The following is a 23,718-nucleotide window of genomic DNA, read 5'->3' as shown; positions in this document are numbered from 1 at the left end:
GTTTCGCTGGGAAATCATCCCCAAGATATTCTTCGAGTAGGCATTTTTTTATTTCTTCTATGATGAAATTTTATTTTTTTTATTATTTAGAAAAATTTCAGTAGTGTGGGATAAATTTAATTTTAGTAGAAATATAAATGTTTGTTTAATATTTGTAAGGGTTGAAACCTCTTTTAAGAAATTAAGAACCTTTTGAAATAAATAGTGGAATATTTTGGAAAACTTTAGATACCATTGTAAGAAATAAACAGGAATAAATAAAATTAGAAAAGATTCCAGAAATAAAAATTTCTCATCCCTCTATTGGCCAATTATTATTAAAATTTAAATTTCAAGGAAAACCATGCTTGTTATCTGCATGTAAGAATAACCTAGAATCGAAGAGAAATTCCTAAATCACTAATGGGGCTCTAATGAAAAGGAAAACAATCGCTTTTCACGGAGATCGTTGAAAAGGGGTAAAAAGAAAAGATTGAATCTGTCCCGGGAGGTCGTTGCACCACGAAGCCTACGACGAATACCTCTGACCTAAAGGTTCAACTGCGAAACCTTATTGAGCAGTTCGATGAATAGCTTAGAAGAGGTATGCGCTAAAATAGAAGGAGAAAACTACAGGAAGAGAACGCGAAAGGGTAAACGTGAACTCGATAAACAGAACAACGATGAAGTAAGCCGACAACTTGGTCAAAAAAAGAAAAACAAGATTTCTGCTCTTACAAGAATTTACAATCCTTTGAAGATAAATAAAGTGCACATATTTTAGAAAAATCAAAAATAATTTATAATATAACCAAGTAAATAATAATTTTCTGAAGAATCCAAGTGATCAAGTGCTCTTAGAAAAGTAAGAAATTTTAATTTTTGGACGGCGGACCATGGAGAGAGGCCGCCCCAAGACGGACCCTGGAGAAAGCCACAATTTTAATTTAATTTTGCATTAAATAACCCTGTACGTTGCCCCGTTAGTTTTTTTTAATTTAGTGAAATATTTTTTGATCACAATCGCAAAATCAACCGTTTCCCGTGAGCTTATCCGGAAGTTGCAATTTGCATTACAGCCGGTGCTCCGTTCATGAGAGAGAATCTCATCCGTGGCTCGGAGTCTCGACGAGAAGACCCCCGTTCCATTTCCTGATATAACGAGCTCGAGGGGTCGATCAGAGACGGGTAAGCCCCGTCGTCGATGTTCGACGAGTAGTTTCCGACGAGCTTCCACGTCTCAGAAACGAGACGAAGGAAAGGGTATTTCCGTGTGACCTACACCTCAGCTTCTTGCGTTAGCTGCAAGTCGAACGATTCGATACCGATCTCGATTAATACCGTGGATCTTCCGGTTTCCAGCCTTGAATTACATCGAAAGGTCAACGATACCTTCCCCATTATTTCCTTTTTTCCTTTACGTAAATTTCTAATTTTATAGTGTTCATAAATTCGAAGGTATACAATCGTATTTTCCAGCGAGTTGACAAAGTATAGAACTGATAGATCACCGATTGAATCGTTCGTCAATGACAGATTATTAGGTGTCGGATTATCGAGATTCTATTGTTTAGAGGATAACAAGCGCCGCAAATGAATAGTGATTTAGACAACCTGACCGTCAATTCGAACGCCCATTCAGGGTAAGTTATAGCATAGTGTATTTGGATCAGAATTATCTGAATTAATTGGAGATCTATTGTACGACCATATTGCTATACAAAATTCTCTTTTGTTTCCTCTGAAAGGGGATCTATTTGCCCATGAAATGACTAAGGCACAAGTGTCTTACATAAAAGTAGATTGAAAATGAAATCTTGTGAAAATTTTTATGAAAAACAGAAATTTCATTTCCTTTCTAATTTATGTAGTGAATTTCAAGTTTCAAATATGAATTCATGCAGAAAATAAAATCAATTTGGAAATAGAAAACACTTAATTGTTTTGATTATGATCAAGATCCTCTAGCTAGAGAGTTGATTATGCACATTGTTGGAATATTCAACACGTAAGAAGGGATCGACACACGCAATATGCAACTTGTTTTTTGGATGCAATTAGTTTCTCTGTTAATTAGACAACTTTCGGGTGCCCCGAGTAATTGGATAAGTTTACGAGTTGATGAGAGAAAGAGAGAGCGGAATGTGAGAGAATTGATGTGATATTTTTGTATGGAAAATAATTGATCATAAGATGTTGCAACTGAAATACATTTGTGATATAAACAAATTTTTCTACTCCAAGTATATAAATAAATTTTGTAGATTTAACGTCTAACGATCGCTTCTGATTTTCCTCGATTTTCACCCAAAGGCTTGTTTCGAGTGGGAAATCGATTTCTGGGCAATTTTCACGCGTTAACGAGTCAGAAATCTTGAAGAAATATCCTTGTCGACGATCAGCTAGAAGCTGTTCTTAAGCGTGAGTGGAAAAGTCTGTAGGCCATTTCCTCGAGTTTCCTTTTTTCTCCCTTCGTCGTTGTACGTCGACGATTTTTCCTTCGTTCTTTTTCCTTTCCTACCCTTCAGTTTCGCTTTCCTTACGCAGCTTGTTGTATATATTTACCAGGCGTTTCTACGAACAGCCTGCAATTGATGGAGCAATGGGAGAAGAGGAAAAGAAAAATCTGTTCATCAGACGATATAACAGTGAAAAATTGATCCTTCTATCGTGCACGCCATTGTTCGTTTCCGTTGGAAAATTCTACGATTTTCGTGATGGAAAATTGATCCTTCGAGATGGGTAACCGTCAAGATCAAATTGTATCGTATTAACTATTGTGAAGTTTTCAGGTAGAAGTTGTTATCATTGGATGCAAATGCAATTTATACGCTCGTGATCGAATTAGATTTCCCAGAGAAAATGGTGATACCCCTCTTTCTTCCCCCATGGGTGGCCACTATTTATAAGTCTGTGGCAAGCCACCACTGGCGAGTGAATATTTAGACAAAAATGGACTGAAAATGATATTTTAAATTGCAAAATGCAATTAAATTTCATACACTAATTTTATTAAAAATAAATTTTGTTCAGTTCTTTAATTTTTTAATTACTTGCAATTAAAAAATTCATCTTCTGTAAAATTTGATAGTTAAAAAATGAAATCTTTTGAAGGTATCAACGGTATCAATTTAATTTCTTGAAATATCTTATAATTGTTATATTTAAAATATCATAATGCTTCTAATAATCGTAATCATTAAGATGGATGAAAAATGTACCTCTTTGTTCGCGTATGCGCCATTAAAATCGAATAAAGGAACTCGTTAAAACAGCTCGCCACGAGATCAGCGAAAAATGTCTGCCTCTGGGGAACGTGTGGTCGTATTTTAATAGGTTTGGACAACTTCAAAGCTTGTAGTTGGCGAAGTTGTGTAACTTTGGCTAACTTCGCCAGAGACGAACTCCCTTTGCACATAATATCCGATAATCTCATAGTCACATAACTAATAGCTCCTATAATAAGCGTCTGTTTCGTTTGACGCAGTTTAAATATGCTTAATTACCGCCACAATTAACTGGACCCAATTAAAAAGTTCCTTGAAATATGAATGATTCGTGCGAAACCAGAGGAAAACTATATGTAAAATACTTTAATCTGATGGAAAAGATATCATCTTGGTTTTAAAGCAAAATAAAAAAAAAAGAATTCAAACAAATTGCATTTCGTTAATTAAATTTAAAATTAAAACGTAATTTCAAGAATGTATACGCGTGTGAAATGTTTATACGATGACTCTTGGATTAATTTTGTTCCATTCAGGGCTTCATTTAATCTTCGGTATTTAACTTCGCAAATTTTAAACTTTGCAAAGTTTGAATATTGTAGTTTGCAAGATTTCAGAATTGCAAAATATTGAAATTTGCAAATATTGCAGTTTGAAAAATTTAAATATTGCAAAATATTAAAGCTTCAAACTTGCAAGATTGAAACACTGTAAAATGCTAATTTCCACAAATATTATTATTCAAAAAATTCTGGTACTGCAAAATATCGAATTTTGCAAGGTTTCAATATTTCAAGTTTGCATTTTGCAATTCTTAAATTCTGATCCCTTCACCCCACAGAATTTCATTTCCCTAAAATTTGAATTTTTAAATTTCTAAATATTTGCTGCTCTTTGACACTACCCTTAAACCACGATCAGCCATTACAGAGCTATCGTCGATGAAATCGAGTGTCATTGCTAAAGGAACACCACAAATCACGATGGTTGACATCGAACACCCAACCACGTTAATTTCAACCAACCAGACACCATCCGCGTTCCGTGGTGAAGACACCCTATCAAACACTGCCACATAAAATCTCACACAACTGCAACGAAGATTATTTTCTTTCTTTTCTTTTTCGGCAAGTTGCATCGCATTCTATTAGCGTCTGGCAGCTTCTCAAAGGCCAACGTAATCGAAGATGCAGTCTTCGAGGTGGGGTCGAATAGAGTGGGGAAGGGGTCAGAAGATCGATTCTAATCGAATCATGCCAGCCTGTACGGATTATATCCTTCTCACGAGATTGGTCCGGTCGTGGTCAAAGGACATATCGCTGGTCGACAATCACTTAAGGTCCTCTCTTCGTGGTTAAAGGACCGACCGGCCGCAAGCGTGCCGACGTTCTTCCTTGGTGTTCGAGCAAATCGATCTTGATCGAGTGTACCGTGCATCCGAACGGTCTCGATTCAATCTTCCAGACGAATAATGCTGTCGTCAAAGGAATCATCATTCTGAGCCGATCGATCGAACTCTTTGCCGAAGGTTTCGTCTATTTGCAGGGTTCTTCGTGTTCGTTATAACACCTTTGTGTTTGGGGCTGATTATTACAGGTGTTCTGATATTTTCATCCCGAAGCCTTTTGATGCTTCTGTTTGTTGGACTTTCTTTTGGCATGTTTTAGAATTTGAAGGGTTTGGATATTGCAAAGTGTTGAATTTGAAAATATTGAAATTTGGAAGGTTTGAATATTGCAAAGTGTTGAGTTTAGAAAGTTTTCATTTTTATAAATATTGCTAGTTGCAAGGTTTAAACATTACAAAATCTTGAATTTTGCAAATATTGTATTTTGTAAGATTTAAGAATCCCAAAATTTTACCAAATTTTACAAGATATTGAATTTTTAAATATTACAAATTGCAAAGCACTGAAACACTTGATTTCAAATAAAGTTTCAACGAGACAAAAATAATATGTCATACAACATCTTTCATATAACATTATCGAATTACCACCAAGCTTTACGTCTATGCAAATATATATATCAACAGACGACAGGTAATCTCGAGAATATGAGTAAAGTAAAATTCTTACGTCCTATGTTTTGCATAATTTTCAGACATGTGCCACTTGAATATATGAACACAGTTCATGTACCACGCCAGCATAACATGTTCATCTTAGAAAATTACTTTTTTATCTCTTTGAATTTTTCTTAAACGAGTTACAAACCACCGCATTTCTAAACCAAATCCACCAATTCATTAAAAAAAAAAATTCTTTAATTAAGAATATTTTCTTTTTTAACACAACACATTTCTCCTTCAATTCCACCGAATGATCGTACAAAGACGCTCGAATTTTCTTTTTCTCTTTTATCTCTCTCAACGCAATGATATTCATCTTGTATTATAAAACTTCATAATCCAACCTATTGCTCCAGAGAGCTCAAATATCCTTTACATAATTTTTAATCTAACTTTCCTCGGGACAATAATTCAAACGACATGCAAAAAAAAGCGTTGCTTTGCTCGCTGGAATTCGTATAAAAACTTTTTTTTATTTCAAGAATAACAATATACATTCCTAGGGGACAAAGAATTCCGAAACTTGATTCAATTCGAAAATTTTCTTACAAATTAATTTAACTCGAGTGGACGATGGGTGTCGCGGAGAAAATGTATTGCTCGTCAAAGACTGATTAAATCCATTTTCGTTGAATATTCCCTCTTCATAAATATGCTAATGTCTGGCAAACACGAGTGCAATTCGACCGCGTTCGTCCAGCAATCGTTTTAATTTGTTGTTAATTGGAAGAAGCAATCGATGGCCCTCTCGTTTCTTTTTATTTCTTCTTCCTTTTTCGTTATTTATCCTGGGATATTTGTAATTGAGCGTACTGCGAATCTGTCTCACTGGGAATTCTGCATAAATCATATCTGGCCCGCGAGAATCTGCATAAATCGATATCGATTGTTATTTTATGCGACGCGATATTCTTGGCGACTTCTGCGGCTTCAGGAAGAAAAAAAAATTATCGCCCAGGATGCGCTTTAATGGTGAATATTGAGAGATTTTAAGTGGAAGTGAAAAATTTGTTAAATTATAGTGCTTTGGATTTGCAATATTAGTTTTGCTGAGTTTCGAGCTTTGCAATTTATAAAATTTGCAAAATTTAAGTTTTGTGAATTTTAAAATTTTTAAAGTTTTAGGTTTATAATATGAATCTTGACAAAATTTTTACTTCGCACGATTTTTAACTTATGTAATTTTTTCATTTTGCAACTTTTCAACGAGCAACATCCCAGGTTTACAAAGTTTTGCAACACCAAACTCCGTAATTATTCAACCTCGTAAAGTCTCGATACTGACACTTTAAGCCTCTGCAAATTTCAAACTCTTTAGTCTTTAAATATTTTAAATTTGTAATTTTGTAACTTCGAAAAAGTTTGAAATTTTAAACTCTGTAAACTCTAAATCTTGCAATTTTAGAATTTAAAAGGGCCCTCTTCTATACACCATCCTCTTCTTCTTTCTCATTTAAAAACATCCTGTATGAATTATTCCTAAAGTACACAAGGTGTGTAGTCGGTGATTAACGTTCGCTAATTAAAACCCTCGGCTCAAGGTGTAATTATTTTCATCAAATTAAAACGCGTACGAAGCGACCATAATTTTTTTCTTCTCTTTCAAGAAATTAATTAAACAGCTGACGAACATTATCGCTCTCCTGTTCGTTAATTCTGATGGCGCAATCGGCGCTAGGCAAAAACAGCTATGCGAAACTCGATGAAAACGCGAATTTATAGGTAGTACACGCTTGCCTGACCACGAACGACTCATTGCACTAAACCCTGTTAGCTCTCGTGTTAACCATAAAAAATTCATAGTCGTTTTATCAAATTCTTAAAAAATTATATTTTTTATTAATATTTCATAGACGACAGAGAATATTTTTAATCAAAATATTTGGCCACAGTGTATAGGTACTCTACATCAGTTTATTCAGAAATGTTTTTTTTACGTACATTTGCTTGGAGAAGAAATATTAATAAATATAAAAAGCTTGCACCTCGCAATTTTGTAATTTCTGAGCGTTGCAATTTTTTCAGTTTGGCAAAATTTAAATTCTGAGAGCTTTTTAAGCTCTGTAATTTTTTAACATTGCTCCCACTACTGTTTGCTTAAAATGTACCCAGCTGTATTTTATTATACAATTACTCTGTTGAAATGTTATAATTAATATTCTTGTACGATGCAACAATTGCAATTAATTAATAATAGTGTGAATCAATGAAATATTAATTGTATTTTATTAATAATGATTTGGTACTCAACGCGTTAAAATGTTCACCTTTATGTGCAAATTATTATTGATTATTGTTTCTATTAAATATAAAAAAGTAAGTGAATGTACACCGATTATATTCAAAATAATCGATAAATAATTTGAATTGAAAAAAAGATTTTTGGGGATATTTGACAAATTTGCAAATTGACAATAACAAATTAAAAATCCTTGGAGATCTACTTTATCAGTTAGAAATGTATACAGATTAAAATTGAATAAAACCAACGAAACTCACTTGTACAATAAAGTAAGTACAATAAAATAAAATCAAATCGAATCAATCAAAAAATGTAATAAAATCTCTCTACCATGCAGAATGGTCGAACTACACACCTGTAACCTAGTAAATATTTCCAATAATTTCATAAATCCACAAACCAATCCCTATTAAAAAGGAAAATTGAAAAATCGTAATTCGAAAATACCGAAAGATCCATGCAAAATCGTTCAGGAACAATTAAAATTTAATCAAAATGAAATTGAATACCATACTTCACACCTCTATGTTCAACATGTCATTTGACATATTAATTTAAAAATCAACCCTTGGAAAGTGGGAACTGGACCTTGCTAAGTCCTTCAATTAAAAAATATTAGAAAATATAATAGACTCTAGTTATATTGCCACAAGAGCGATTTGACTTTCAAATAGATTTTCGAGCACACTAGTGCCACTTTTCCACTAACATAATTTACAAAATTAATTTACTTCTCCCCCTCCAAATAAGAATCCGGAAGCTTGAGAATATATTGCCGGCCTTGGCAATGTAACGAGAGTCCACTGTATTTAGAAAAGTTTCCAAAAAATTAACCAATTAACCACCACAGTAAATATTCAAAATGAATCCTTTTTCAACATTTTTCCCCTTTCCTTCTTTTTCTAGAGCTACGTTGAGGTTCCAAAAGGAGGTCGCCGAATTTCTCAGCAACAGCAATAAAACTGCAGTAAGAATGTGTGCGCGTTCCTCGCGAACTTTCGCGACAAGTTGCACGCGAGTTTTACATGGGGGTTGCGTTTAATGGGGCCGTTACTCGGACATGGTGGTGGCTCGCTGGAAACGAGACTGCTTCGAAAACATTTTCCTTCGACGTGACCCGAGACTCGGAGACACCGAGCGAAGAGGAGAAATACTGAACGAAAGAGGGCAGGAGAGAAACGTCTTTGTTGGAAGTAAGTGGACCGATAAAATCTCGACTGCTTCTCCTCACGATAATATCATTTCGAGATACTTTCACGGGGAATTCACCGCACACAGGACTCGCATCAGCGGAGAAAAGAATACCAAGAACGATGGAAATACGACGGAAAAGGTTCAACGGATCTCTCAAGGCCCTTCGCGCATTTTTCATGCCCTTATTGCGCTTAGGGGATCTCCTTGCGCGTACTACGGGACACCGTCGAACCAAACGAATCGAACGTGATTTTTATATTAAAAAGAAGGAAATAAGATTGCCAGCGATATTTATACTCATTGCTTCCACGTATGCAGAGGATAGATAAGATAATGGAAACGAGAAGAAATTTTTAACATATTCATCCCCAAAGTAAATATAGTCATATATGAAATCGTATAATAATACTTATGGGTGTTTAAAAATATTACAAATTATTTGTTTCATATATAGGGAATTGTATAAGTATTCCCATCCCTTCTATAGAATTTTGAGATTGCATAAACGTTTACAAAATTAGTATATTCAAATTTATTTTTAGAGTGTAGTATTTCTTCCCCATACCAAGATAAGATTCATAGTTTTCATTAAGTTTGTATTTTTGACAAAGTTGTTAGTATTCAAACACCTTTTTAGATTTTCAATAGTATTAGCCGTTTGTATTGAATCAATAGTGTGAAAAGAAAACTGCGATCGTAAAATAAAAGAAAATCTAAGGATCTTCGAACACGTGTGAGTTTCTATGAGAAAACGTGACAAAGTGTATATCGAAGGTAAACGAAAGAAGATAGATCGGACATTTGTTTCAAACCGAGAAGAATCATTTTTATCCCAGTTTTTTTTTTAATTTAAATTATTCTGTGGCGATATCAATAATAATTTGATTCGATATTCTTTCATTTCCTATCATAATTTATCCTTCTTTGTAATTATACAAACTTTGATTTATAACATCCGTTGGTTTGAAATTTACCCAATGATCATTAATTAATCCCCTCGCAATTTCAGTTTAACAATTATTTGCACAAGAGCGAAACGGAGGAAATGAGCAGCGAGGAGGCAACGATACGCAAGATTATACTACTGAACGCGTCCAAAGTAAGTAGAGTAAGTAAACGGATGGTCAGACGGTAATACTAAATGCAGTTTATCAAGATGAAAAAATGCTTTAGTGAGTTATTATTTATTAAAATTATAAGTCTATACTAGTGATAAAGTATAAAATATACTAGTGCATTCATTAAAAATGAATAGTACAGCTAAACGAAATTTCAGACCAAGATGTTAAATATATATCATTGGTATGAAAAAGGTCTCAATCAGATTATTATTTATTAAAATAATAAGCTAATAATAATAAAGCATTATCCATAAGAATATTATAAAAATATTCCACTGCATGCGTCAAAAGTAAGTAGTATAAGTAAACAAATGGTCAGGCTAGTGGCAAATGCAGTTTATTGGCATGAAAAAAATCTCTATCAAATTATTATTTATTAAAATCATATGATATTAATAATGAAATCCTATATAGAAGAAAATTATAAAGTATGTTACTTGACTGCATCCAAAATAAGTAGTATAGGTAAACGGTAATCGGTATAGGTAAATCAGACAATGCAGTTGAATGCAGTTCAGTGACATCGTAGCCGAAAATGAAAGTAGTACATCGATTACGTGGAAACGGGGCCTGTTCCTCGAATCTCTGCCCGTAATCACCGAGGCAGTTTATCGTCTGTCGTAACTAGAATGCAATCATTTATCGTGTAACGAGCTGAAATGGCGCTTTCTAATTACAAATGCCAGGCTTACGCGTCTGCGATACAGTTTGATCAGCGTGGAGACTCGATGAAACGATTCTCTGCATGGTATCGAGCTCTTATCACGTTATCACCGTTAATATTTATCGTTACACGTTATCCTTGATTAAACCCTCAACAGAGATCAATTTGTACGGACGGCTCGATTTTAATTTTTTCATTTAAAAAATAATTGAATAAAATAGAGAAAAGTTTGTGATAAAATTGATACTTTTTGTTAAATTTTAAGCGCCATCTTTAGAAATATAATAATTTTCTATAATAGTATTATTGCTTCAATCTTTCCTTTTCCATAAAATCATGTAATTATTGGAATAATTATCATTTTCCCATGAGTATCCCTGAATTTACGACAGCGAGTGATTTCTACGGTCGGTAATTAACGACAGCTCGTCTTTAAGTGATTACCTGCGATCGATTTAATTATCCAGAACCTATAAAAAGCGACAACGATTTTGTTTAAGCAGGAAAGAATGAAATTCCAGAGATTAAGTAAAAAAGAATCAGTGAATCGATTCCCAGGTGGTATCAGAAGAAAGTGCAGCTATTTGCTTTTAAATCTGCGAATGAATCACTCTGGCATATCTGTCTTGTGTTCAAGAAATTCATTAAAATTTAATGAATTAGTTGAATAAGCATCCTTTTGTAACTTTGGTAACAAATTATTTAAATAAGGATTGAACGACAGCGAAATTTGAAGTTGTTCTACTGAGAGTGCCCAAAGTAAGTAGAGTAGATAAACGAATGGTCAGAAGATACTGGTAAATTATGTTTACTGACACGGAAAATCTCTATTAAGTTATCTTTTTGTCAACGTTACAAAGTATTAATAATAAAGTATCATCTATAAGAAAATTATAAACGGTTCTACTGAATGTGTCTTAAGTAGTATAGGTAAACGAATAGTGCAACAGTAGTGATAAATTCAGTTCATTGATATGAAACAACTCTAGCCAGTTACGTTTTTATTAGAATTATTAATAATGAAGTAATACTTATAAGAAAATTGAAAAATATTTCATAGGAAAAGGGAATTTTGTAAATATTTTCTATGACTTAATAATAAATCTTTGAATATTATATTATATATCATACAAAAAGATAGCTTTCCCTGAAAAGAATAATTATATAACAAAATTAATATTTTTTCTTGTTTTCCAGTTAATAGCTTACTTCATCCTCGCAATGATCCCATACATTTCCAAATGTTCACAATATTCTTCCACTTCTGATGTTTTCATTTCCAAATTACTTCAAATTCATATACTCTTCTTGCAATTAAGAGCATCACTTCTTCTCGCGAATATCACGCACTTTTTCTCGTAAGAGATCATATTTAATTCATTGTTTCACAGTGAGTTCAGTCTGCTTGTCTTCACACTAGAATCTCACTTCTTTTTATCGTATAATCGATTCGAACAATTTTACACACCATTAGCACAGGTTATAAAATAAAACCAAAATTTTAGAAAAGGCATTTGATCCTCTATCAAAATGATCAGAAAGTGTTATCAAAATAGAAAAAAATTACTCATGACCCTGATAATGATTTCTATAAAGAAATGATTTATTTTACAATTTATTTTCCTTACCCTGCAGCTTGTAAATTATTTTTCAATCTGAAAAATGGTTCTGGCAAGACTAGCGTTAAGAAATTTATAAACTAGATATTTTTATTTCTAATAATATAATGTTTTAAGACGCGAATAAGTGATATAAACCTCTTGAACGAAAACCTTTTGAAAAAAAAAACCATTCGACCCTCCATCACGACTTCAAGCCCTTCACCAAGGAAGAAATCGCGCAGCGTACATTTGCAAAGATCGCCATAGCCGGCTGCCTATTTATCGAGACATCGAAGAAACCTGTCTGGCACGTACGTTTTATTTACGAGCCGATTGAATCGTTGCCAATCAATCCATCGACTTCACGTGCTTCCGGCTAGAACGACACGAGGCTTCTCGACGTTATATTCCGGGATCGATATCGACGTGTATCGTCGCGAGGGAAAATCCCGAGGAATGGCGCGACAGAAAGCTTTGAAAGCATTGAAGAAAGAATTACGATCGGCTCGCGGCTATTCGACGTCCGATGGAGAAGTATTCTTTCAAAGAAGAAGCGAACCGATCCGTCAGGGCATAGAATCGTGCGTTCACGTGAAATCTCCATGGGAATTCTCGAAGAAACGTTTTTCCTTTAGGAGAAGGAAAAAGGAAAGGTGGCGCGAAGCAACTGGTTGCAAAAACGAGAAGAATCTTCCTCGAGGATTTCGTGAAAAATTCCTTGGAACATTCATTCAACCCTTTTCTTTTTAAATTAAAATTTAAAATTGAGGATTAAGAGAAAAAGGGTGAAAAATCTTATGATTCTTTGTACCTTAGAAAACAATTGCATTCCCCAACACCATACTTTAATATTAAGAATCTACGAGCTTTAAAGCGCAGGATGACGTCTCTTCTCAATGGAATGGTAAAAAGAAAGCGTCCAGAAAGCGCGCCGTGATACCTCGACCAACCGGAAACGGAGGAAAAGAAAGAGAGAGAGTGTGATAAGGAGAGTCAGGTTCAATTTTGAAAATTACATTCCTCCACTTATCTTCAGGCGACAGGGGGAACCTTTTACTAACAGGATTGCGATGTTCGCGCCCGTTTCGCAAGCTTCTCGCTCGCGAGCACGCGAGAGCAACGTAAACTTGTTACCGGAAGCGACGAGCGTAGCTGACGACGCGAAAATTGTTTGCCGTGGTTCATCGTGACCGACCGTGAGACAGCCAGACGCGATTTACCGGGACCGGATATTAGGAACTCGAGATATCGTCGTCGAAAGGGAAAGTTAAATGATTTGTTCCAGTATTGGACACCTATTTCGATACCATATCAATAGTTTCATTTTTATCATACGAGAGAAATATTTGGTTATGGAATTTCAAGATTTATTTTACAGGTGAAATTTTACTAATTAGGATAATTTATTTGTAATTTGTATTTGGAAAAATACATAAGGGTTGAAATGGACAATGAATATATTGTATTGTTTGTAGAAATGTATTTATACTTAAATAAGGGTTGAAATATATTTCAATATTTTATTATGGAATAATGTGGAAAATAAAGAATTTGAAATTTGATTATTCTAATGTTAATTTTTTTTGACAGAAATATTATATTGAAATAAATGTTAAAGGTGTCAGATAGAAAATTCTGGCGGCTATAACGATAAAGTACTTTCCAAAAGTTCTTCAAACTTTTAACTCCTCAACCGATACTTTTCCATCGAACTACACGTGTTCCAAATATTTTCCATAAAAAACTCGAATATACCAACTACCTTATTTAAATATGAACATCTCTGAAACTGTCACTGAACTCCACTTTTTTACACCTTCCGTCTATTTATAATACATTAACCCATTAAGGATCAAATTAAATATAAGAAAAAGTTCATTGGAAATTTCCAAATTTAATCCATTGATTACCACCTATGTGTGGGGGGTGGAATTTGAATTTCCATAAAAACCCATCATCCATGTTATTAAAAATTCTCTCATTTATATAAGATACTTTAAATTCCAAAATATTTCAAGCATATTAAAAATAATTAAACTCTTAACTCAGTAATCAATTCGTTCAATCTAATGAGTCAATGAAGAATCTGAGTCACAAAAGAAGGAGCATAGAAATCAAACTTGCTGAAGGAAGAAACAAGCGTCCATGTGCAATTCTCAGATACGAGAAGCACCGTTCTATCGACTATCTCCGTGGATGTAGAGTTCCAGGTCAACGGAATCTCGATTCTTAACAGTGTGTTCGTTTTACGGGCTCGCCAAGTAGTCGCGTGAAACGCGATACACCCGAGTAAAAAGCACTTCCTTTCTCATCCAGCCATCGGATTGACGATCGCTGTGAAACGATCTCTAAAATCCCGGGAGGATCATCGAATACTTGGTCAAAATCAGATTTCATCAACCCCCTATGCACGAAACAAATGAGAACCTGAAATAGTCTCCTTTGATCAGCTACCCCTGGAGACACCTGATAAGACACTATGTATCGTCTCCAATTTAAATCCACGAGACGAAGACTCGAAGGAACTCGGAGGATAAGAAATTCTATCGTGAAATAGTTTCCAAAGATCGACAGATTAACCCCGTGTGGTACGATCAGAGGATTCACGCGTGGCGTTCACTGGGGATGAACGATAAGGTGGAAGAATTACATTGTACTCCTGGCTGTCGGGGCAGCCTGGCACCGAGTCCTGATTACACTGTCGGCTCGGTTAATCACCAAGAAGACTAATCACCAAGTCACGAACGGACGCGTATCTCACAGACGAGGGAAACGTCCGGAAGGAACGGAGCCGTTGCGCACTCGGCGACCGCCGCGGCAAGACTGGGGTCTGCTACCCGGCCGGGGTAGCTGCCATGGCAACCCGACCACCCCCGAAAACCTTCGTATATAATCGTCGGTCCCACTCTTTCCATCGTCTTCCGCATACGCCTCCTCTCTTTTCCGTCCGTCTCTTTCCAACCGCCACGGTACATCAACCCCCCCGCCCTTTCCAGCCTACGTCCTCCACCCTCATCCTTTTCTGCCCTCCGTCGAGCGGAACAGAGCGGAGCTGGCCTCGCGCAAGCTCCGATCGCTGCCGGAGGAAAAGTCGCAGAAGCTCGTGGCCTCCAGGAGAATCTCTGCCGCCAGGATGATGCTCTCCTCTTTGTGCGAACTGGCACCGAGACCTCGGCCACCGAGGGCTTATGCTCCTCTTGTTTCCCTCGCCAGACGACCTCGCCTCCTGCGAGTTTCTTCTTTCTTCCGTTAATCGTTCACGGTAATTGTTCGCTCGCCTTCTTTTACCGGTGGAACGATCGGAAGGGTGCCACCTTCGAAACGTGGATTTTATAAATTTTGAGGATTTTCATTTTTGATACAATACCAGGAATCAATTATACTGGAATATAGTTAAGTTTCTAGCATTATTTTGGAAGAAGTTAAAAATTTGCAGATTGATTGCCATGGTATTCATTAGGGGAATTTCTACAAGAACCCATCACCTATTTACTTGAAATTATAAAATATAATTTAAATCCTGAATTTATTTTTACATTTCTCTATTGAGACTTCGCTGGGGTTTGAATTTAAATAATTTTAAATAAATATTCATTTCAGAGAATATTGCAAATTGCAATTTTAAATTATTCTACATCAAACGATTGTGTACGTTTTTTAAGTTCATAGCAATGGATACGAAAAGTCTCGAGCAATGATCCGGTGGACTAGTTTTCCAGTGCTAAAGAAAATGTAAATACACGCAGATGCTGAGGAAAACTCTTCGTAGGAGTAAGAAGCGAAAGTTTCTATTAGCTCTTGCCACGTTATCGAGGCTCGAGAGGAAGAATCTGAAGGAAAGAGAGAAGGAATTGAAATCCTCGTGTGCTTCGTACCTCGTTTATGAGGGAAAAGTAAGAAAATTAAGAAGGAGAAAAATTTTGCAAATTAAATTTTCGTCAAACAAACATTTTCTTCCAACACGAATCAGAGTGTAAATATTAATATTTCCTTTTTCATTCGGCGAACTGAAGTAATTAGTTCAGTTTTTCACAAAGTCGTTTTACTAAAAGGAAACACGATTGAGCAAGCTTTGAAATCATTTCACCTAAATGTTCGATCGTTGCGCTTAAACGTCACCGTTCAAACTCCCTTCATCCGCGCTAATTAATACAGCAAAAGTGAACGCGAGTAACACGAAAACTTTTCCACAAGCAAATAGCCAGTTTCTTTATTAACAACAGTTGTTGCGAGTTCACCTCCTGGAAGGTAAAAAGTTTTCGTTGGAGCGAAAACTTCCCAGGGTTTAAAACATTTAATCGAACTTCGACGTTGCCCTGACGCTTAGCTATCCTTTTTCAACGTTAACTAGAAATTGAAATATTCTTTTAGAGAGTGATAAAATATTGAAAAAATTGTTTATAAATTTATTGGGAATATTTTCTGCTGCCAATTTATTATTGAAACCTAAGACACATTAAATTTATAATAATCACAAAAATGAATTATCATTATAATAATGTTATTAAATAATTTTTATAAATTTTAAGTTATTTTTTCTCTCACAAAATTATATGAAATTAAATTGTCAATGCTTGCTGAGATGACTAATTTTTGTTAAAATTTCTTTCAAATGAAATTTACGATTTGCCTTTCATCCCCTATTACTAAATTCTCTACAGTGTAGAAAAGTCAGTAAGTATCAAATCAATGCATTTCACATAGATAACGTTCCATTACGTTCCATCAGAAAGAAGCAAACATTATCTGACGTGTAACAGAAATCTGACAATGGAGAGCACAAATCCCCGGAGAAAAGAGCACTTGATTGACAGATTTTTGATGAATAATACTACGTACATTACAGATGTTTGAATCTCCAGTTTAAGAAAGATAAATGCAGGCTTAGAAGTACTTAACACCTCGACGACCCATATTTCAGAAGCTTTACAATTTTTTCAAATATTTATTTTACCATTTTGCTATCCTCTCGAGTTAAGATGAAATTTGCAAATTATACTGCACACAAACGCAGCATGGAAGATGAAATTTGCAAACACAAAGAGGCTCGAATTAAACGAATCAACTTCCATTAATCACGTTCACTTAGTTTTATAAACTAGGTTGCACGAGTTCTCGATCGAACAAGTTGACGATAGCAGAGCGTCTTCGTGCTAGTTCAGTCATTCGCAGTTGCCGTTCTGATTGTTTTAAACAGACAGCCTTGGTTAACAGAGATGTCACGAAATTGTTCGAAACTCGAAGAAAATTCAGATCAATTTCATTTGATTGAAAGTTACCTATTTTAGATTGGTGCAAATATTTTCAATTTATGATGTTTGCAATTACTATTTTTGAGACAAATGATAATTAGGGATATTGAAATTTCACTTATTAATTAGGAAATTTTTAATATTAATATCGTCAAAATTAAGGATACATTCTAATTTTATTTTTAAATTTTATAATATTAGTAATTAAAAATGATATTATTATTTTCGAAATTACTTTTGACATTAATATCGTTAAAATAAAGATTCCTACTTCCCCTGTATCTCAATTTTCCCTGAATAGAACACCTAATACGTATTACACTAAGGTACCTCCTATTGTAACAGTAATTTCTCATCAGTCCCTCTTTTCTCCCAATTCAAATCGTCGAATCGTATCGAGAGAAATGATAAAAAGGAATGGCAAGAACGATCGGAAATCCTGCGTATTTGTCAACTGTCGTCGAAGCAGAGAATAAAAGGGAGCATTGCCTTTGCCATTCGTGGAATGCACTCGAAGCTATCGTCTTATCCTTGGCGAGTGTGGGGATGAAAAAAGACGTAGGTTCTGATGGAGCCTCCTTTTCGTTCCCTCTGTCTGCTTCCTAAGGCGACCAGTATGGATTACAAAGGAATAGCTTCTAGGAATGTCGGTATGGTTCCTTGGTTGGTGAGAAAATTCTGTCTCTCGAATTTCTTCCCTTCTGTATTCCTGTATCGTCTGTTCGCGAAACAAACGACTTCATTCTCACACTTCCTCGTCTTTCCTACTTTACCACAATCGTCGATATCATTTTCGATCATCGACATCTTTCATACGTGATTTTTTATTGTGAAAATTATCAACACTGAGAATTTATAATAAATTTCAATCCACGCTTAATACCCTGTAGGGTACTATTACTTTGTTCTGAATAATTCAAACTTATCATTAACTTATGGTTAATCAATCACCATCATCAACTGTTAACACAATTTATTAATGAAACGGAGTAACTTCAGCACACCATAGCTGAAATAGTTCTCAAACTTGAAGCTCATGTCAGACTAATTACTAACGACAAGTTAATAGCCAGACGTTCAAAATGGATCTAATTTGAGCCAGCTCATCAGAAATCTTCTCATTAACACTTTGACAAGTACGAAATTTATGACTTTTGCAATTAGCATATGTCTCAAATTCATGTACTATTAAAATTGCACTAACACTGATACTAATTAAAAAATGCTAATGATGGAGCAGATAACGAAGAAAATAAATAAATTTAAAATTTAGTGTCTTGGAAATAGGAAGACGAATAGAAATGAATTAATATAAAATTAGAGGAAAGGATGTGTACGATATCGTCGACGTTCTGTATAAACGATGCACCTTGCAAAACAGGCAAATTTATTTGAAGAAGAGCTCCGTTGTCCTGGCCACAATTACCTTAAGCGTATCCTTCGCTCTTAAAAGGTAATTATTACTGCGGAACGATAAATCTGCCTTAACGTCGCTTCTCTACCCCTTCAACCCTCTTCCACTATCTTTGCCTCGTCTGTTCCGAGCTTCCTTCTATCCTTTCGCTCTATTATTCTTACTACTTCTCTTCGTATGCTTTTTTTTCTCTGTACAGCTTTTAGAGCATCATTCGCAGCTTCTTCTGGCTTAAGCCTTTGTTTCCAACGACGATTCTAATATGTTTTTGATTCTCTTGAAAGATGTTCGGATAAGCTGATGAAAAATTAGGGGAAATTTTTTCAGGCATCAATTTCTTTGTAAGAATTCAAATTTTGGTGCTTGCAATTTCATTGCAATTTGGAATTTCCACCTCGAACAATAGGAAAAAGAGCAGGGAACCTGCTTTAAAAGTAACTTAACCGTGGTATAAAATCCCTTTTCTGCCACAATGTTTTTCCGTTGTTCGTCCAGCGAGAATTTTCCAGCGAGCCAAGAAAACTCACCGCAAGATACGTACGCGAGAAAAAGGGTTGGCAGTTGGTTCCGTGGTCGTAGCATTTCATGGCCGGTCGGTATAAGTTAACGACTATGCTCCAAGAAGGATAATTAAGGGGTAATTAACGGTGGCCACACGGCAATTCGTCTACCGGCTCTATGTAAAGCGCAGGAGAACTCGCTCCCGACAGTCGCTTCATCCGAACCCAACTTTCAAACTGGGTCACTAATGTAAACGACGCTAAAACACGATATTCTAATTTCTCTGGTGTCTCGCGAACATTGTACAGGAATATTATTATTCTTCCTTGAACAAATCTGCGATCGTTCTTAAGAATCACCAATTGCAAATTGATCACTTGTGTCATTAGGTGACATACCGTCAAGAAACTTAATTTCAAACATTTTTCTAATATATCTATGACAAAAATTTATTCCGTAAAATTGTTAACTATCTTGAAAGATTACTTACTATCTTTTTTATTAATTTTTTAATGATTCAAGTAATTAATTGCAATTTAATTATTATTATTATTATTTGAATAGAAAATTAATGATTAATCATGGATTTATTTAAATAACAATGAATCTTTTGAATTTGGTTGATTTTATCTATTTATAATTATGGAATTCAAAATTACAAGGCTTTTACACCTTTGATTTGTTCTCGAAAATTTGAAAAGTGTAATTTAACCCTTGGACATCGGAGCCTGGGTCAATCGTGACCCAAATTTACAAAACATGTACAAGGATAAATGTGCAATTTTTAAACGAAAGAATTTCATATATTACAAGAATAATTTTTGAAGGAATAGTGTAAAATTTAGAAAATGAAAGTAATATGAGGTACAAAATTAAACTGAATTTGTGGCTCTCACCGTCCGAGGGTTAATATACTCTGGCTCTGGGGTCCAGAATTGGATATCGGAATTAACACTTTCCAAAAAGCAATTTTCCTTTGATACAGTGACTGTATCATAATTAATACAGTTCTGAATATTTTTCATTTTCTCGATCCACAACGGTGCATAGAGAAACTTTAACCCCTGCGGGGTTAAGTTTCATCGAATTTTTCCACGCTAAATAATTGGAGAGCATCTACACGCGAGAACGTTATCCACATTTTAATTATTTTCACGCTTAATTTGCCCGCCAGAGATTCGACACCTGCTCCTCGATATTTTCTGTGGTACCAACATGCACATAATTGTGGATTAATGAAAACTAGAGCAAGCTCGGATTATTACACTCGAATCATTCGTACGGCACTGCCTTTGCATTATATGGTTTTTAAAATTGAACTATTCACGAAATAACTAAAATCATTCATATTTTATGTCTTTAATCAGGTAAAAATATCCCATTGTGTTTTCACAATTTCCAAACAATGCTCCGTGAAAATCGTGTTATACAAGGATTACATGTACTTCGTTTACTTCCTTTGCAACTGCTGTTTGCCAAACTTATTTCGTGACTTTTGCACCGGGAGTAGTTTCTTACTGAATTTCCCGTAATTGGTTGTTTCGACGTTCTTGCGTATCTTCTTTTGTCTACTCCTCGTTAGCGCGAACTTGAAGAAAATCTTGTAGTTAACGCATGAGAAGTTTCCAAGTTAATTCGAGTAAATTGAAGTACCGTCTGTTCCCATCTTTGGATACGTTGTTTACAAGATATCGAACATCCTTCTGTGTACTTGCGGCTTTGTTTCATCGAGGAAGAAATCGTCTCTCGAAACGTGCACATTTTATCGTTACTCTTCAAATATTTGATTTAATTGTAACGACTAATTTTGGAATAACAAATTCTGCTCGGAGTTGAAAATATTTAAAAAGGAAATTTGAAATGTTAAAATTTCACCTTTATTAAAGTACATAATAGAAACGAAATTTCTTTTTCTCTTCGTGGAACTGTAGGTATGAAAAATATAGGAGAACGGTAATCGAAATGGAATGATAAACGAGTGGCAACCGGGCCGAGTTTCAGGGTGAAATTATTTCGACGAAAGAAGGAAAGAAAAGTGAAAAAGAGGGTCGACGCTCGTCGAAGCCTCCAATTAATAATATGTTCGCGAACTGTCACACGCACTTGAATGTTTATTCGTCCCTGTGCGTTAGTATTTGTCCCGCTTTTTCGTCAAATTTCCATCAGCTCGACAAGGCTCGTTTTTCATGCGATAATAACGTGCATTTATTTCTGCTAATTTCGAAGAAAATTCTAATATTATACAGAAATGAAACATTTGAATTTTCTAACACTTTAACTTTTAGGATTTCAAAGAAACTTATCAATGTTAGATTCCTTTTTATTAGAAAAAGAAAACGATTAGAAAATTTCTAGAATTTATTAAAACTGATCGTTAGAAAAATGTTAGACCATTAGAAAATAATTAGAAAAATGATAGAATCGCGCAGTTCTTCAGGAACCTGACCACAGTTTGAAAACACGTGATTGATTCAAAAGAATAGAAAGGTAAAATTGTAGAAAAACTTGAAAAGCGTCGATGCTCACCGCCTTCCGTAGCAATAAATAAACGTGATAAGCCGAGCTAGGATGTTTGCGAACGTTTTACTATTACTTTTCCATCCTCCCACCATTATTCTTCATCGTTTACGTGTCACGATGAACGATCGACCCTGGACCCATTGCCTCGATTTACGACCTATACTTACAGCTCTTGTTCGAGCCCTGTTTCCTGTTTATTGCGACTCGTTTAGGGCTGATTTTCTGTGATCACCCATTTCTCGAACATCAGCGTTCCAATCAATCGTCAATTAAAATCATTTATCTCTTCCTCGCGTAGGATCATTTCAATTTCAAAATATTTAATTTGAATCAAATCAATTAAGAACATAAAGATAGAGGAATTTTGAAAATCTGAATTTTTACAATATTAACCCATTAGCTACCACGATCCCCATTTGGGGATTTTGGAATTTTACGTACACCACTCGGCGCCAAAAATATGCATATATATAACATATCCGGCTAAAAATTAAAAAAAAAAAAATTTGGCAGTTAATGGGTTAATGTTAAAAGTAATTTAGAAGGCTGAGCAGAGTATTCATACATAGGTGAGATAATTAATGCCGCTGCAGTGCTGCGGGCCAAGAAGTTGAGGACAGGTTGGTAGCACGAGCCAAAACCAAATATTCCTAGAGTCTGTGTATCCGGTATCCAGGGTATTCGGGTATTAGTTCGACACGTACCAATTATAAGCTGGCAAACGAGTCATTTCTAACGCGTTCGCGGCAGGAATATTGCAAACTCCGAAATAAACGATGAAATCGAAAAGCCAATATTTTATCACTGAATAATATCTTTCTAATTTTGAGAAAAATACATTTCATTTTCCTATAATACCGCAATAAATATAATCTATCATAATTGGTTCATATCGTGTATCTGCTGATTAATTTACAGTTCAGTGTGTTAATTTCTGGATATCAAAGTAGGATTCGGGTCAGAGGCACATTACAACTCCCCGATGAAGTTACCGTCCTAATATGGATATTTCATGTTGATTCTACGCTTTGCCTTCTATTCGTCATTATAATAACTTAATAACCTGGCGAGTAACTCGGCAACAAACGTAAAATGCAACAGTCCCGCGTTACAATGGCAGACGAACCTCGACGATTACACGTATTCAATATTTCATTCGGTGCATCTGCTTCCCCCGTTGTTTCGCGAATCTTACGTAAGCCTCCATTTGCTTCGTTCGAATTTCACCGACACAATGGACACAATGGTCGGTAACTTTGCAAAGATGAATTGAACCAATTAGAACGTTGGAACACTTTGTTTCCTTTGTGCGTTCGACGTGAATTCTCTGGTATATTTCAATTAATACCAAGATCCTTTTATAAAATTATTTTCAGAAATAAGGGTCCCTTCGAATCGAGCAAAAGGATTACGAAATGATTCACAAAGGGAATTCTGATCGAGTACCATTCGGGAAGAGTTTACTGTGCTCTGAAATCTTTGAAACGATCAAAAAAGTGTCGGTATAGATAAAAGGGACGCGTGTTTCGTAATTACAAGCAATTCTCCCTCTTTTTTTTCCCGATGAAAGGTACCGATCATCCAAAAGATCCATGGTGAAAAGAGGAACGTAAATTATAGAGGGGATCGAGTTTGATGGAAGGACAAAGTGGCGTGAACCGGTATCGCGTACGATGCAACGTAATGGAACATTGTATCGAAGAGCCCTGAAGAGGTGAACGCAGCTGGCGGATATTCAGATTAATCGAGAAGGATGAGATGGATCGTCATTCGAAAATACCTTCTTAAGCTACATAGACAAGATAAGCTTATTTTATTGGCAACGTTTGATATAACGCTGGAAATAATTAGGGGATCCAGACGGATTCCTCGCGCGATAATTTGAGAGCAATTAATGTTGGTTTCGTAATTAAGGAACGTGTTACCTATTTTC

At 35.3% G+C, this 23,718-nt stretch overlaps 1 protein-coding gene and 1 long non-coding RNA gene across 4 annotated transcripts in view; one reads left to right on the top strand and one right to left on the bottom strand.

The window, feature by feature from the left end:
• LOC114873876 overlaps window positions 1-9,296 on the top strand; it is a 122,562-nt gene extending 113,266 nt beyond the window's left edge. The window contains exons 2-3 of the long non-coding RNA XR_003789004.2: window positions 8,425-8,711; window positions 8,797-9,296. This is a non-coding gene — a long non-coding RNA (uncharacterized LOC114873876). The remainder of the gene's footprint in view (window positions 1-8,424; window positions 8,712-8,796) is intronic.
• Window positions 1-23,718, bottom strand: part of LOC114873873 (dipeptidase 1-like) — a 135,062-nt gene that overhangs the window by 97,651 nt on the left and 13,693 nt on the right. The window contains exon 1 of one of the 3 annotated variants that reach the window (XM_029182633.2): window positions 14,749-14,885. The exons of the other annotated variants lie outside the window; for them this stretch is intronic. The gene's annotated coding sequence lies outside the window, so the exon portion shown is untranslated. Of the gene's footprint in view, window positions 1-14,748; window positions 14,886-23,718 lie in introns of those variants that run through there. 3 annotated transcript variants of the gene reach the window in all.

This window comes from Osmia bicornis, chromosome 10 (genome assembly GCF_907164935.1).
Source record: "Osmia bicornis bicornis chromosome 10, iOsmBic2.1, whole genome shotgun sequence".
NCBI lineage: Eukaryota > Metazoa > Arthropoda > Insecta > Hymenoptera > Megachilidae > Osmia > Osmia bicornis.
The sequence above is the reverse complement of the archived record's forward strand: the minus strand, read 5'-3'. Positions and strand labels throughout refer to the sequence as shown.